Here is an 18,718-nt window from a genome sequence, read left to right on the forward strand (position 1 = left end):
ATGAGGTTTTAGATGTCAAAACCACGATTTGATTATGAAGCACGCCGTAGTGGGGACTGGAAACTTGGAACAACTGGGGTTCTTTAACGTGTACCTAAAGCTAAGTACACGGGTGTTTTCGCATTTCGCCCCCATCGAAACACGGCCGTCGTGCCTGGGATTTGATTCCGCGACATCGTGCTTAGCAGCCCACCACCGTAGCCACTAAGCAACCATCGATCATTTGCCACCACGGTGCGGAGACCGAACGTTAACTGGGATACACTGCAAAGAACCGCAGTCTTGAGTTCACTATCACGACGTTTTCGAGTAAGGACGATAATTTTGACACTGAGAAGGGCCACTAAGTGCAGCTGCACCGGCTGGCGCAAGCGAGGAAACAGTTCTCAGCGTCGCAGAATCCGGCGCACCGCGCTTCTCGTCTCGGAGGCCACGCGCCAACTTCTCGGCAGTGCCACGAGATGGCGCATCGTGTCCAGAATGAGGCGCTACAGAGGAGCCCGGTTGTCGCGTGAACCATTCCTCAGCGTTTGCACGCAGCGCTGCGCCATGCATTTAGGATGCCGCTCCAGGCTTCGCGGTAGCGAGGCTAGATGGCGCCGAGTGTTCTTAGGGAAGCGCGAAACAGAAGTCCCGCTGCAGTACACACCTCTTACATTATTTCTTTCTACGATGGCAACATGTTGTGTTGATAAATTGATTCAGTGCTAAAGCATTACCGTTGACGCTAATGGTGAGATGAGCTCTGAGGAATTTTTTTTTAGTTTTTGAATGGAGGACACGATTTCCGACGCAAAACTATTATTGCTTCCTAAAACATCGCATTCAGCCATTTTCATTTTGCTATGTCATGCGCAATTGCAACCAAATTACATATGCACCACCACCTGAGTGCTAATCGCATTAACGTAGATAATCAACCCCAAAGGATCCGTTGTGCGTTAATCTTTTTGCAGCCCTTTACTCATAGCGTTCGAATGCGAAAAGTGTCACGTGATTGCACGCCCGCGCGCCTCGCCACCAGTGGTCTCAAAACGGTTCATGAGCTCATAGGTGCTTAGGTGTCGTCAGATTTTTTTTTACCTGCCTAGCAAACGTCAGTTGGAATACACTGTCTACGTCTGATCCCATCCATGTCATCAACCAGGTAACCGAGAAATCCGCAGAGTACAATCAGCCTCTCTATGTGGGTTTTATAGGTTACGAAAAGGCATTTGATTCCGTAAAGATACCAGCAGTCATATATGGATCACGTAATCAAGGAGTGCAGGACGCTTACGTAAATATCTTAGATACTATCTACAGAGATTCCACAGTTACATTAATTTTCCACAAGAAAAGTAGGAAGATACATATAAAGCAAGGGGTCAGACAGGGAGACACAATCTCTCCAATGCTATTCACTGCATGCTTGGAAAAAGTATTCAAGCTATTAAACTGGGAAGGCGTAGGACTAAGGATCAATGGCGAATATCTCAGCAACCTTCGATTTGTAGATGACATTGTGCTGCTCAGCAACACTGGGGACGAGTTACAACAAATGAATGAGGACCTTACTTCACAGAGTATCAGAAAGGGGTTGAAGATTAATATACAGAAAACAAAGATAATTATCAATAGCGGGGAAGGGGAACAAGAGTTCAGGATCGTCAGTCCGCCTTTATAGTCTGTGAAGGAGTACGTTTACCTAGGACAATTATTCGCAATGGACCCTGATCATGAGGAGGAATTTACAGAAGAATAAAATTGGGTTGGAGCGCATTCGGCAGTCATTGTGAGATCCTGACTGGAAGCATACCATTATCATTGATAAGAAAGCCGTACAATCAGGGAAAGAGAATTTTACCAGTGCTGACATATGGGACAGAAACTTACAGACTGACAAAGAAGCTCGAAAACAAGTCAAGGACTGCTCAAAGAGCGATGGACCGAAGAATGCTAGGCATAACGGTAAGAGACAGAAAGAGAGCGGCTTGGATCAGAGAGCAAACAGGTATAGCCGATATTCTAATTGACATTAAGAGAAAAAATGGAGCTAGGCAGGTCATGTAATGCGTAGGTTACATAAGCGGTGGACCATTAGGGTTACAGAATGGGTGCCGAGAGAAAGAAAGCCCAGTCGAAGACGGCAGAAGACTAAGCGGCGGTGTTGAAGTTAAAAACATTCGCAGGCACTAGCTGGAATCGGTTAGCGCAGGACAGGGGTAATTGGAGATCGCAGGGAGAGGCCTTCGTCCTGGAGCGGACATAAAATAGGCTGATGGTGATGACAATGTATACGTCTTCAAGTTCGGGGGCGAAATACACCGAGGTTTGAGTTCGCATTTGCCAGCAGTACGGAAATATGTAGCGCTAATAAGTGTAAGCTGGAACATCAATGTATTTATGGTTTAGCGTTGCGCCTGAACTCCTCGGACGGTGTTCTAAGTATTCGCAGGTGTGAGACATGTTGGCAAGACGCCGAAAGCAACGCAACGGCTGCTGGGCAGAAGGAACAGCTCCTCGGCAGGCATACAGGCGTCTCAAAAGGCTGTCGTGATGAGGAGCGCCACCAATGGCGTTGCATGCGTCGTACCTCGATGGTGCACGAGATGAGACCAACAGGAAAGTGTGTGCATGTCGGCACCCAGTGAAATATTACGCCAGTATCACACGGCCATTTTTGATTGCACTCGAGACTGATGCGAATCTAATTTCCTGATAGTGATCGAAAATTATGGCTGCTATACGGTCCAACGATCCGGATCGAGTTTAGGTGAGCTCACGCGCACCAGGTACCGTTAGCGCCGACATTTCGGTGCAGAGGGCGCGCAAAATAAAGACACACATTAACTTCTACTCTCCTGGTGGGCTCACGTTTAGCCCTCCCTAATAACTCGTTCTGATGGCAAATGGGTGTACCGTGCAGTTAGTTACCTGTGGTTTCTCCGCTACTCGGTTGTGCTTATTGTTCGGGACACCTCGTGTAATGTGAGCGAAGTTCATAAAAATAAATTTGAATGGTAACGGCAGCTGAGTAGCAATGGGACGTTAAACCGTGACTTAGGTCAGCAGATATAGCCTCGCAACATTGCCAGGACTGGAATCAACAGAAATTAATGACTTTATAACATTTTAGAACGTAAAAAAAGCGCATGTGGTGTGGAGCTGACGGTGATACGAGGATATCTTGCAGGCTGTCGTCACATTATACATAAGAAGTTCCCATTCCAAAAGTTGTGCCCTTGATCATCTGTCGAGCGGTTATTTGCACACAAGACGAACTACTGCGTTTTTCAAAGCAACAGCCAATGTTTTTTTGGAGCGGCTAAGGCGACTTTTGCCAAAGTGACGAATGTGTTTTAATGTACTTTGCCTTAGGACAGAAATGTAATAAGGTGAAACATATTGATTGGACAAAGGTGAACTTTGCACGTAAGCTTACCATCAAAGACGGTTGGCGAAACGTTAAAAAATATAACTACGGGGTTTTAATTACGTGCCAACGCCACGATCTGATTATGAGGCACGCCGTAGTGGGAGACTCCGAAAGTTTCGACCAGCTGGGGTTCCTTAACTTGTACCTGAATCTAAGCACACGGGTGTTTTCGCATTTCGCCCCTATCGAAATGTGGCCATCGTGGCCGGGATTTGATCCCGCGACCTGTTCCTTAGCAGACCAACACCATAGCCTCTAAGCAACCGCGGTGGGTGGTCAAAACGTCATTCTAAACAAAAAATGAACCCTACCGCTCAAACTTCTTCACTGTAGACAAGAACCTGCATCTTCGTAGCTCCTGCTTCCTGGACAATATAATTTGGAACTGTGCTTTGTCTTTTTCCCATTTAGAAAGCCGCCACTTTCTCGTCGTTGACAGGCTGAGATAATGCGAATTTGTTTGAAAGGCGCCTGCAAGGAGAACATCGAGTGCCGGGTATTCAGTATCCCACAAATCTAAAAGCACCTGCCGCCACAGTGAACAGTAGCTGTCTTAAACAGCGTGGCAAGCCACGAAGCCTTTCTAGGTTTACCAAATTCCGCTATCGGCTTGTGAAATTTCCAAAGCTTTATTTATTATATGCTTTTCATATCTGTTTGCACTTACCCGCAGCACCAACGCGGCAGTCGTTTGAATTCCGTGGTTCAATTATTGTTAACCTAAAAACAAGAACCCGATGTGCGTGCTGATACAGGTAAGTTCTCAAATAAATTTCTGCCTTGTCACTGGGCTGATTATACCTTGAGGAATATATGAACAGGTGATCTTGAAAGCACCTGCCACCGCCAGCTTCTCGACTTCGTAGACGTGGCTTTCCGTAAACATGACCTTTCCCTTAAGGTTGGCGCCGCTAAAGAACGCGTCCAAGTGTCGCTGTTAGATGATTCCTGCCGTTATAATAACGGGCGCGCTCTTTGTGGCCATAGCGAGCACCGCGCCAACCTCGCGCTGCGATTTTCAACTTGATTGCTGAGTTTCCCTCTCCTTCTCCCAGCCACCGCCTCCGAGATCGCGCACCACCCCACTCTCGGAGCAAACGTCCTAACAAACGCCAAAACGACCGCATGGTAGCGCTTTCTGATAGCCGATAGTGACGCCGCCCAGCAACGCGCAGAGTGCCTATAGCGTGCTCATGGTCGTGCTGGAACGCTGCACCGATGCCGCTGCTGTGTTCAAACGTGGCCATGGTGCGCTTTCATTATAGTGTACGTACGGCGGCCAACGCTTATGCAGCAGCGAAAGGTAGAACGCTGTCATGGTTACACCACCGAGCCGATTGAGCGAAGCGTTGACGGTGCGTCAGCTTTGTCGTTGCTGAAGCCCACACCAAGAAATTCTGGACATTGCCTTATAGGCCCAGTCGAACATCTCCGCAATGCACCAGTGTAACTCAATAGACAGCATTAAAAAATATATTTTAGAAGACTGGTCGAATTTCAACAACTTTCAGCTAGCAACGTCAAGATGGTGCTGCCTTCTAATGAAATACGCTTTTACGGCTCTTATCGTAGCTTCGCTGCTGCAGTGTTTCAGTCAGGACCATTACAAGACCAAGGGATTGCTCTAACGGACCAAAGCACTGTTAAATGCAGCAGAGAACCAAAATTCAATATATATTTAGCGATAAGTGCGACAGAAATGCATTAGCATTACGCCGCTCTTCTTTGAGGTCTTGGATCCTTGGATTTAAACCGCATTCACCACTTTAAGTGTTGGTGAGGAGCTCACTCGACACACGTGCTGCCTCTTTGAGGAGCGGAGTGCAACTGACGCTGTTCCGGAGCTGACCACCATCAGTTGCACAATCAATAAATCGATCACTCAATCAGTCAATAAATAAAACAAAATAAATAAGATCTTCATTAAACATAATCATATAAAAAAGAAAATTATGTACATACAGGACCCCATAACTCATCCCGGAGTTGTGTGAGGGGTCTATAGATTAAGAAAGATATTAAGATAATGCTTACGACCACACAAGGCAGGTGCTCAAGTAAGACGGTAATTAAAACAGAACATATTAGGAAGTACGTGTAACCGAGGACAACAAATAAACAACAATAAATAAGGATCTAGCACTCTGGTAAGTTGATAACGAGGCACATGACGCAATCAGGAAGTCATATAAAATATATTGGTTTAATCCAAATGATCACACAAACAGGTATATAAGTAAAATGGTAATTTACAAAAGAGGATAATAAAAAGTACTTGTCATAAAAACAGCAAAGGAGCAATATAAACTAAAGCTCTAACTCAAGCAAGTTGCAAAAAGGCACGTAATGCAATCAGGCAAACCAAAATCAACAGTTACTTGCAGCAGAAAAAAATATTTGACGCAAATGTCTTGAACATTACGTTGATTAAAGTTCAAGTGTAGGGAGACGTTGTTTAAATGCGCGAAACTATGTTATTGAACTGAGGCTGTATGCTAATTTTATTTCTGATAGTTTGGTTGCAGCAAACGAAAATAAAAATACGGAACCCATAATTCGTTCAAATGAGTGGGGTTACTAGAGAGTTAGCGGAAGTCAATAGGGCTTGATATGAAGCTGGATGATCTGTGAAGTTTACTGAAGAACAACGAACTGTACGATGAAGAAGTTTGTAGTTTGTAAACATTCAGTTCGTCGTAACTTAACGGACTTAGTGTTCAGAAGTGAATATGCAAATGACAACTAATCACGTTGTCCAAAAAAAGTGTCAGTTTCACCCGACGGGCGAAGCACTTACGGAGATAGCAAGATTTAGCTTTGTGCTTGAATTTCTTGGACGTTGTTATAACTATACGCGGGTTTAACTAAAGCGTATGCGACGTACGCGGATGCGCCGAACTTTCTGGCACCCTTAAAAGCTTTAGCACGCCTTCTAGGGCCTGTAATTACATAGCACAGGCACTACTACGCTGGGCGTAAAAATGTACCGGTAAAATTACATCACTTTCAGGCTTGAGCTCTGAAGTTATTTTGCACTTCAAATATTTAACAGTCTGGGAAGATTTAAGGTAAAAGGCCTGCGCTGTGAATGCTGCGTTTCACATTTGTTTGTGGCCTGAGATTCACAAAATTCTGAGGAATAATTTATTCAAGAACACAAGACTTGGTATGAGCAACTTTAATGATAGAATAGTGTACCAATATAATGCGCATACACAAAAAGATATATCGCATGGCATGGCATATAGCATAGATATACCTAAATACATGCTGAAGCCTCTTGGCGACGGCGATGATGACGGTGACGGCGAAAAGTCAGTTGGAGTGTCTATATAAATGATATTGCAACAATAAAACAGGAATTTTACGTGGTGCCGAAATTTGTGCCACTTGTTGTGGATGTAATTTTTTAGGATAGATTTGTCCATAAACTGTGGCTGCGTAGGTAATACGGATGTAAATGAAAGAGTGATGTAATAACAATAGCATATTTAGTGAGAACAGATGCCTCAGCTTCTAAACACGATGCATTTTCTTGAACATTGCGCCATTAAAGTTATGAGTCAAGGTAGACGCCAATAAATGTAGTCTCTGTTATTCTTTGGAGCACGTTACTGGTAAATATAACGCAGTTAGTATTAAGCATTCTCGTGTTCCCATTGCATGGGACAACCCCATCACGAGCGCGTTTTGACAAAGCAGAACGGGTGAATCGGAGCACCTGCGGATGCGATAGCGCGCCAGATGTTGCGTGAGGGTAGAGGGCATCACCGCGACGTCACGTCACTAGCGCGCCTCCCTTACATAAATGAGTTTAGACGGTCTATAGAAAGTCTAAAGACTTTTTATAGACGACCTTGCCTTTCTATAGATTTGGTATCTTGTTGGTACAAAGTCTATAGACTGCCTATAGACGGAGGTTCATAAGGTTTGTATTTACTTTTGTCTAGTCACAATCTGTAGAGGGTCTATGGAAAAAAAGTCGGTAAGATTCTTGTTCCTTTTTGTCTATGTCCCCTCTATGGACTGCCTATAGACGAAAGTTCATAAGAGTTCTATTTCTTTTTGTCGACTCACATTTAATAGACGGTCTATAGAAAAAAAATTCGATACAGTCGCTATTTACTTTTTCCATTCTTTGTCTATAGACTGTCTATAGATGAGAGTCGATACGATGTTGATTATTTTTGTCACCTCCTGGCTTATACATTGTCTATAGACAAATGTTGAGAAGGTGTGCATTTCTTTTTGTCTATTCCCAGTCTACGTAGTTCTTCACACACACGCACACACAGACAGATATATATATATATATATATATATATATATATATATATATATATATATATATATATATATATATATATATATATATATATATATATATATATATATATAGGGGTTTTCTTCAAAGTTCAGCACGCAGGACCCGACGTAAAATACGCAGGAAAGAGACGACGAACTTTTTGGGAGACTTCTTTTACTTAACGTTTTCGGCTGGTGGACTGTACTCTGACGAAGGCTGGTCCACCAGCCGAAAACGTTAAGTAAAAGAAGTCTCCCAAAAAGTTCGTCGTCTCTTTCCTGCGTATATATATATATATATATATATATATATATATATATATATATACACATTGCCGCGCATTCTAGCCGCTCGAGGCACACTACGTGTAATCGCAGGCTTCTTCACGTTCGGGAAGACATGAGCAACAGAAAGCTGTATTGGGAGTTTCTCACGCTGCTCTACAATTTTCCCATCGAAAATGTTGATCTAAGTATATATTATTTGAGAAATTAATGACCATTAAATATATAATCAGGGGGAATGCAAAAAATCTTAGTATCTCCAAGCAACGGCAACCAATATTACCTTGGTTCTCTCCACTACGTATTGCATATTGCATATTTTAAAGGCTGGCTCAAATTAAGTGAAACACCCCGTTTTCATCTTTGCAATTCGAATTATTCTCCACGGTTTCCTATGTCACCGCCGACGAAGGCCATAGGGTGGGACGTCACCAAAGGTCATGTTAACTTGTGAGAACAGCCCGCATACCGATTGTGGTAAGGCGTACGGTGAACTAGAAAACAGCCGACACTGTAAAATTCTTATTGCTTCAGGTTTACACGCCGTCTATAGAATGACTATAGGCAAAAGTCGTTAATCTCTGCCCAACCCGTGTACGCTGTAACCAAGCGCAGGTACTGCTGGATAATACGAAGCTACGTTTGATAAAAACCACGGAAGTTGTATACTGCTGAGATTGCTCTAGAGCCTAATTGTAGACTTTAGCATACACGTAGAGTACACCTCCACATTTGTTGACCACATGGTATGATCTACTTAATCGCTCTCGGCAATCCCAAGGCAGTCTTCAGAGTTGTCATAGCATGACTTTTGCGGCAGTAGAATAAAGAAAACAAAACGCCGATCCAATCGTGATAATAGATGTTATGAACGCTAAGTTTAGGAGCGAACGGATGCCAAACAGGCATCAAGCTAACAACACAGAGATTCGTACTGTTTTTAGCTGACAACGCAGACATTGTGAGTGTGCGATGAACCGATGTCGCGCATGTGGTGTGCACGTTGTGTGTCGTCCGATTCTCAGATATTTTCACGTTGTCCTCGTATCTCGGCTGCATCACTAACATCGGGTGGCTTTTCGTTAACTGATATCTTGCACTACAAACTCACCAAAGTTTCTCATTCACTTGAAATATGTGTTACATCCTCTGAGCCCACCCAGTATTTCGCAGGAGGTATGCCTGCGTGGCCACGCATATTAGTACGTCAGTGCTGTACTGATCGTTTTGACCGGCGCAGAAAATTTGCACTAACATATGTGCGGGTATCACAGTTCGCGGTACGCTAGAAGATATGCTAGAAATGCACTGCATTACGCATCGTCACTGGCGATAATGCAAGCGCCTGACGAGCCCTGTAATGGCTTTTACAACCAGCGCATACATCCAAGTGTGCGTTCCAGTTCCATACGATAGCCCACAGCGCTTGTAATGCAACTTGACAGCGCAATTCCTTCATCCATGAACAAAACAGAAAAATGGAAAAGAAAAGCAACCCGTCTCGCACGCATGGCGCGCAGAGAGAAAGAAAGAGACAAAAAAAAGCAATAATAATAATAATAATAATAATAATAATAATAATAATAATAATAATAATATTTGGGGTTTTACGTGCCAAAACCACTTTCTGATTATGAGGCACGCCGTAGTGGAGGACTCCGGAAATTTTGACCACCTGGGGTTCTTTAACGTGCGCCTGAATCTAAGCACACGGGTGTTTTCGCATTTTGCCCCCATCGAAATGCGGCCGCCGTGGCCGGGATCCGATCCCGCGACCTCGTGCTCAGCAGCCCAACCCTAAAAAAAGCAAAAAGGAAAAGGCGCTCGGACTTCTCGGAGCGCGCACACCCTCGGCGCCCGGAGCTCCTGCGCATGCGCAATGGCAGCAACAGCGATGCGCCATTTGTACGCGTCAATTTGAATTCTAAGCCAGTGCGCCAGGCATGTAAACGCTTGTAGCTGTGCGCGGTGTCTGCATGAACCTTGATTTCTGTGTATGCGTGTCTTCTTTGTGGCATCACACGTCAAGGCTTTGACGTGTGATGTGTGGGGCAAGGCTTTGCTTGCAGCGGCAATACAGAAAAAGAAAGAAACTGGCTGGAAATTTGTCTGGACATCTGGTGGCAAAGTGCTAGCACGCAAAGATGAAGGTTCACGAGTGATACACATTGCGGATGAGGCAAGCCTGACTAAAATAGGGAATTGAACATGCAATGCGAAATACGAAATTGAAAATGGTTTATTATGTCTGATCCTTTTAGTAACCGAAAGTATTATGATGTTGCAGAATTTAATAGCGAATTCCACTCTGGCAAGAACTTGTTTTCGACATTACATATGAATTGTAGAAGTATAAAAAGAAAAGTCGATGATATTGCTGTTTTTCTACAGTCTCTATCAATTGGGTTTGATGTGCTGGTTTTCTCAGAAACATGGATTACTTGTAAAGAAGATGCACCGTTCCTTCCAGGTTATCGAAATGAAATCCTTTGTCGTGAACAACAAAAAGGTGGAGGTCTTGCTATTTATTTTAAGGCTGCGCTTTCTTGTGAATTGCTTGATAAGTATTCTGTCATGAATGATGATATTGAATGCATGACTATGTGTATTGGGCCATATTTAGTAGTTGGTGTATATAGGCCACCCCGTGGCCACAAAAAGAAATTTATTCAGTTCCTTGACGTTTTGTTATCAACTGTTCTCTGGAATACTCCTTGCATAATTATAGGCGATATAAATATTGACCTCTGCTCCAATGATCCCTATGCGAAAGAATTTGAAACGCTTTTGCTTACATATGGAAGTGCAAATTTTATAACATTACCTACTAGGATTACATCAGTAAGCGCTACGCTGCTTGATATATGTGCTTCAAATTTAAGTTCGCAGAATATAAAAACCGGGGTTTTTTCGTGTGACATCAGTGATCATATGCCCATCTTCTTTCTGGTATTATCTACTTCTCGCCTTTGCATACCAAAAACCCAGACATTTCTACATCGAACTAAAAACAGCAAAACTCGGGAAAATTTTTTTCACTTAGTTCAGAACCTAGATTGGAGCACTGTTTATAGGCAAAATAACCCTGATGAAGCTTATAACGCCTTCCTAAAGCTGTTGCGTGCTAGTTATGATGCAGCATTTCCACTTCATGAGTTCTCACGTGATATAAATAAAAAATGCAGAAAGCCTTGGATAAATTCTGATCTTTACAGGCGCATTAAAATAAAGAATAAGTTGTACCACGATTTCATCCATTCGAGAGAGCCCGACGCGTTCACTAAATATAAGGTATATAGAAATGTTTTAACTTCAGACATAAGGAAGGCTAAAACGAACTACTATGAAAAGTTATTTTAAAAAATTTACGCCAATCAGAGGAAATTATGGGAAGTCGTAAATGGGCTTACAAACAGGAATAAAGGCTGTCATAGGACATAGGACCTAACAATTAATGGCGAAACACTCAGCGGCGAAAGTTTGGCCAATGTCATGAACGAACACTTCATAAACGCGGGCTCCTATGTTGCAACCGATGGAAATACGGAAAGTACCCCTACTGCTGATAGGTCTACTGTACCTTATTCTATTTTTTTGGTTCCCACAAATCCGGTCGAAGTAGAAAACTTCATCAGAAAGCTTAAAAATAACGTTGCATCAGGTATTGATGAAATAGGTTCTGCTGAGTTAAAATTGATATCACCATTGATATGTGATGTATTGGCCTATATTATCAACCTCACCCTCACTGCCGGTGTATTTCCGGAACAGTTAAAGGTGGCAAAAGTCACTGCAGTACATAAAGGTGGTGATATCAATAGTTTGGCAAATTATCGACCAATATCTGTGCTTCCAACAATATCAAAAATATTTGAAGGAGTAATTTACAGTAGACTTGCATCCTTTTTTGATAAACATCAAATAATAACAAAGAGTCAACATGGTTTTCAAAAAAATAAGTCGACGGAGCAAGCTCTATTATATATCAAGGATAAGATAATCGACCATATGGAAAAGAAAAAATACACACTTGGGCTCTTTCTTGATCTTCAAAATGCATTCGACTCCATACAATTCCAACTGTTAATTCAGAAATTATCGAGGTATGGAGTGCGTGGAGTCGCACTTCAACTCTTTAAAAGTTACCTTGAAGATCGCTATCAATTCGTGCAAATTAATAACACAATGTCTAAAAAGATAAAATTAAACCAAGGAGTCCCCCAAGGGTCCATATTGGGGCCACTATTGTTCCTTGCTTATATAAATGATATTGTAGAAATTCCTGATTCCCCTGAATTTATTGTGTACGCTGATGATACAAACGTTTTCTTTTCATCAGACAATTTATTATCACTTGAAGTCAGTGTAAATAGTTATTTAGGGCATCTTTCAGAATGGTTAAGGCAAAATAAGCTACGCTTAAATGCCAAAAAAACAACCTATATGATATTTCGACCTATAAACAAGCCTATCAGCAAAATACGTGTCACATTTGAAGGAAATTGTATTACACACGTTAGGGAACAAAAATTTCTTGGTGTGTGGTTTCAGGAGGAATTAAACTGGAATACACATGTAAATCACCTGATTACCGCATTAGCGCGAATGGTTGGTTGTTTTCACAAAACAGTACACTTAATCCCATTAAGGTTAAAACTAAATATGTACTATGCACTCTTTCATTCTAAGGTAACTTATGGGATATTAGTCTGGGGAACAACATCGCAAAGAAATTACCATAGACTTGTTACTATGCAGAAGAAAATATTGCGCTGTTTCGAAAAGTACAGGGGAAAATTACAAGATCTGCCAACTGCTCCACTGTTCATAAAACATTCCATGCTCAGGGTTGATCAGTTATACTATTTTAAATTGCTCCAAGTAATTCAACAAAATAAATTATATGAACAAAGCCGCATCGAAAAACCATACTACTGTTTACGAGAACAAAGGATACGAGCACCTAAAGTAAGAACTAATTACGGAAAACAAAGTGCTGCGTACCAGACACATCATGTTTTCAATATCCTTGCAGATAGATTGAACTTTAAGGGTAGTAGTGCTGCATTTAAAAAACAAGCAAAGAACTTATTAATTACCACATGTATACAGTATAAACATTAACATGTGAATTTTTCATGCCTCGACCAATGCTTAAATCATTCAAAATTAGTATTTTGAGTGTTTCCATGTATAATGAAATTTCATTGTATTCTCATGCATTCTTATTTTCAAATTTCTTGAATTTATTTTGTGTAGCTATATATTATGGCGTGCGTGCGACCTCTTCTGTATGATTATTTAGAGATGTTATATAAATATTTCTCTTGTTTATGTGATTTGTTATGTGTACTCTTGCAAGTAGCTAGTTGTCCATTTTCCTCAAACTGCTGTACTGCGATCCTTCTTTTTTTTTTTTGACTGTTGAACTCGAAGCGTATGAGCTGCCACGAACTGCGGAGGGACAGGGACCTTTGTCAGGCTTGATTGCCTTTAGCCCCTGCCCCTGCAGTGAGCTTTGTATACTGCTTACTGTAAATAAAAAAAACCCTTACGCCTTACCCCATTCGCATCCTCGCATCCTTGAACTGCACTGAACGGTAAGTTTTAGCAAACATGTATTCCTGGTGAGCGCATTTCGTAGCGCTAACCGGCTGCATGTAGCTCAGGCGACTCTGGCATAGTATCGGTTTCTCGCTTTCATGATTTGATAACGTGCTCTTGTTCTCGCTTCTACTATATGGAATGTTTTACAGCAAGCGATCGCTCACTCTTGTTGATTTTAGCGTCATAGTTGATGCTCGTAAAAAAGAAAATGCACCATGTTTTACCTCGATAGTGAGCTGCCACTAAGCAGATTGTGTGTGTTGGGCGGCCAGTGTGGTAGATCTCATTTTGTGGCCCTCGATCTGGCCGCCATGGACGCTACGCCGCATGTGTAGTAAAATTGTCGTGATACGCTTTACGTATATATATCGAAATTGCGTTAGCGTCAGAAATTTTGCAACAGAGTTGAATAAATGCTACCGTACTCAGATGAAAGGCCGTACTTGCGGGGCATCCATCAGCAGTGCGTGCGATGCCATTTTCGTATAGGGTAAAAGTAGCAGTATATTTAAGGTTCCTGGCAACCAATGTAAATAATTTTGTGAAGTTATCGCAAGCAAAACACGAGAGTTTAAGAAATATCTTGATTCACTCCATCTAAATATATGCCACCGCAAAAGGTTTTGGAGCATGAAACCTGCGATAAGCTCAGTCACCTGCAGCTTCGCAACTTAGCAGAAAAAAAATTAGAGAACAATAAGTTAGTCGCTCAGTTACGCGTTTCAAACGGAAGGCATTGCGTTTAACGATAGTTGGAAGATTTCTTTTTTTAGTCTGTTTTAAAAACAGTTTAGCAGCACAACGTATTTTTCGAGCTATATGAATATCGTTAAGCGCCTTTCGATGATTCGGCGGTATGCAGTTTACGTGCTGTTAATCACTAGGCAGCTGCTGGCGCAAATTCGCATTTCGCCAATCGTGTATGGTATGAAGCCCTTGTCGTGCGTAATAACCGTTCCGGTTTTCATTACTGCTACATTTAGTGCGTCGTCTTGGACAAACTATATCCTACATGCGATGTACAAAAGAAAAAAGAGCGAAATTATCCACTTGGTCGTCTTTTCTTAGTAGAAAACGCACAGATTATTCAAATAATTTAGTGGACATTGCACTTGTTCGGCCTTTATCGACACATCTTATATATCGCAACATGTTTTACCTAATAAGTAACCTTATAAATACCCCCCCATTCATGCGCATTCTATTGAAAGTGGGGCAAATGTATTCATTTCGTAGTATGAGAAAAGAGACATTGCAGATGTTTTTAAGCGGAAATAAATTGCAATTCTTAACGAGATTGTTAAAACTGCAGTCACTATCCTGAGCATGTTCGTTCGGCACGGGCATATTGCATTAACATCCGAAAAATGTGCACGGTCCAGCCGGGTATCTTTGTTTGAGCAATTATTATTATAGAAATCGTTTGGGATTCTCGCATTTGTTTCATTTGTTTCACTATGTGTCACATGAACCTGTCTTGAAACGAAACTTACCGTTGCTGGCACCGACGACCATTATGGTAATATGGTTTTCTAACTGCTCATCATACTGTAACGTAATGCAACATCATAATGGTACTGATTCATATTGCGATGTAGCCTTTAGTCAGAGGTAAACCAAGTTAACTAGAGACATAAGGGATGAGAGGAAATTATACCTAAAATTACTATTGAACCGTAAAATTAACTCACTGAATAGTTTTTCCCTCACATTGTTGCATTTGCTTTGCGTGTGTGTCTTTCTGAGTCCTTGTCTTTCGTGCAGTGCTCGTGTTGCCACGAATTACGAACTTGCCCAAGCCCTTCTCAGATTTATTAAACAAGGTACTCAGTTCAGTTGAATCTAATACTGCATGTGAAGTGACTGACGTGTTATTCGTTTTATGTAAATAATATGGACTGGGTGTAATTGGCAAGCATTAAACCACAATATTTCTTTATTGCACTTAAGCTGCGAGTCTCATAGATTTACTGGGGATTTTCATGAAAACAGCCAAGGAAGGCTTGCAAAATGATCGGGGGACTTGAAAATCTCAACACAGGTAGGCTGTCTTGTTATATGTCATACAAGGTTTCCAGAGAATCTCTCTAGTAAACGTATTTTTGAAACGTTTCACCTCCTAAAAAATTGAGGTAGAGTGGTCCCACTTATTGAAAAAGAAAATGTAAGTCAAGCATACTGACATGGCATTTCTTACTGACATTTTTTTGTGTCAACTAAAAGTCCTGAACCTCGAAACCCTAGAAAATTACTCATGTTAGAGAGCACCTTAAATAATTTACTGATAGCATTTGTTCCAACTTTAGTTTCAGTTTTGTTTCCCAGAAGGTGCATATCTGTCGTGCCATGACAGAAAGTGCTCGCGTGGTATTTCGGGTGCTCATGTGGTGTACCCAGCTTGCAAAAGGTGTTAGCATGCCCAAGATGCCTCGTTATCGGTAAGAAACTAAGTGACCATAGCAATAGTTAATCCATCCGCCTTCTGTTGAAGTTATGGCCAATGACCCATTTATTTAAAGGTATGAGAAAGACATTTTAATTTTTTTTAATTGTGGGGTTTTACGTGCCAAAGCCACTTTCTGATTATGAGGCACGCCGTAGTGGCGGACTCCGGAAATTTCGACCACCTGGAATTCTTTAACGTGCACCTAAATCTATGTACACGGGTGTTTTCGCATTTCGCCCCCATCGAAATGCGGCCGCCGTGGCCGGAATTCGATCCCGCGACCTCGTGCTCAGAAGCCTTGAAAGACATTTAAATGGTGAATTGAGGAAAATAAATTGCAATCTTTGGCACGATACTGTGAATACTCCAGTCACTCTTCGGAGCATATTCTTCTGCGGGGGCATACTTAATTACCAGCCAAAAAATCCACAGACAATCCAATTCGGTAACCTTGTTTCAGCAATCGATACAGAGATCATTTGGGATAATTACAATAATGTGTCATATATGAACTTGCTTAAAAAACATACTGTTGCTGTAGTATTAGCAGCAGTCGGGGTCTGTTTATTCGTTCCTCATGCCATAAAATGAAACATTGCATACTAGCACTGATTCGTATTCACAAGCAGCCCTTACTCATACTTAAACCGCATTGAGTATTCACCTAAGTGCTTTGAGCAAATATATTAAACTGCTCAATGAATATACAAGGAATACACCATTGTTATTTTTGCCTCACGTTTTTGCATCTACTTATTTGCACCATACACTTGCAGCATCTTTGGAACATATGACACGAAGGTCAAGGCCGGCCTGGCGACCTTGTTTGTTAAGTGGAAGTAGTCTGTAAATTGGTAAGTAGTCCCTTTAGATCATAGCGTAAGACCTGCATTTTAATAAAATTTATGTATTGCGCAATAAAAACAGCTGATGCAATGTCAGTGCACTTTTCTTTTTTGCATTGCATGTTTCAGAACTACTTGAATTGCTTCAATTTTTTTCTCTTTATGCAAGATATGTGAGTGCAGCTGGTTCAGGAGCATTATTAGGCTATCGACATTAATGCATAAGTACAGATCAGTAGCAACACGTGAACATTCAAAAATTTTTCCAACCATACGTAAACGAAAATGTAAAGTTACTTGTTGATAGAAGATTTCGTTCAAGCGGATACATTGCATGCAACTGTAATATTTCTTAAATGTGCTTGTGCACAAATGCTGATGCAGTGTTGCATAAAGATTCACAGCTAGATGCACTTGATATTTTTGACTGCTTCCATCCGCATGCATGGTTTTCTACGTACAGTTCCTTGGGTATGTTCCCATATGCATGCTGGATGCAGTACATATAGACATTTATAATGGACTGCTTATGAACAACCCTAGGAGCGAGTGTTTTTATATAATCAAAACATAGTTGGCAAAATGCGGTTTATATAGCTAGTATATAACGTGTCAATCCCGGCTATTTTAGCCCATCTGGGCAAAAATAATAAAAAATTTAAGAAGAACATGGTGCAAGATATACGATTATAAAAAGACCTACAGGTGAGATCTCTGACGGCTGAACACCATAAGTATTACATTTGGATCTTACTGCACTGTCTTTTTTTGTACATTATTCTTCGTTGAACAACTTCACTGTATTTATGTTAGCTTGGATACCCTGTATCCACAATAATCGACAAATAGTGTGAAGCTAAAGTCTATAGATTAGCTATAGACTGATCTGCAGGAATTGTCTAAAGACAGCCGATGGACTTATGACCTTACACTTTTTGTAGACTACTCTAAAAATGTGTGAGTCGATTGACACTCTTTAAGCTGTCTATAGATTAATGAAAATTCATGTTTTTAGACAAATGGTGGCAGAATGTCTATAGAGAAATGTGTATAGGGATATGCAGTTCTACTTTTGTAGACTGCATCCTATAGAATTTCTATAGATAAATGTCTATAGCTAGTCAATAGACATTTGCTTATAGAAAATTTATAGACTTCAGTCTGCAAAAGTTAAACTGTGTATAGTTCTACTTTTGTAGGCTGAAGTCTATGGAATGTATTAGCAAAGGTCTACAGACCACCAATAGACATTTTCTTATAGACATTTTATATATTTCAGTCTACAAAAGTAGAACTGCTGCACAGAGTTCTATGTTTGTAGACTGAAGTCTATAAAATGTCTATTATAGACATTTGTCTATAGACATTCCATAGCCTTCACTCTGCAAAAGTAGAGCTGTATAACCCTATACACTTTTGTCTATGGAAATTCTGTAGACATTTGTCTACAAATGTGACTTTTCATTAGTATATAGACACTCTATAGAGTGTCTGTAGATTGAAGCACTTTATAGACAAGTCCATTAAAGTGTATGGCCATAAGTCTATAGACTCTCTATACACTAGTCTAAAGAAATGTCTATAGACAGTCTATTGACAGTTCTCCGTAGACAGCCTATAGATATTTATCTATAGACCTTCTATAGAGTCCAGTCGACAAAAGAAGAACTGTATAAGCCTAAGACTTTTGTCTGTGGACATTCTGCCAGACATTTGTCTGCAAACGTGTTTTCATTATTCGACAGAAAGTCTATAGACAGTATATAGACGCATACTTTTTAAAGACTAGTTTACAAAAAGTCTAAGGCTATA

The sequence above is a fragment of the Dermacentor variabilis genome, chromosome 4 (genome assembly GCF_050947875.1).
Source record: "Dermacentor variabilis isolate Ectoservices chromosome 4, ASM5094787v1, whole genome shotgun sequence".
Classification (NCBI taxonomy): domain Eukaryota; kingdom Metazoa; phylum Arthropoda; class Arachnida; order Ixodida; family Ixodidae; genus Dermacentor; species Dermacentor variabilis.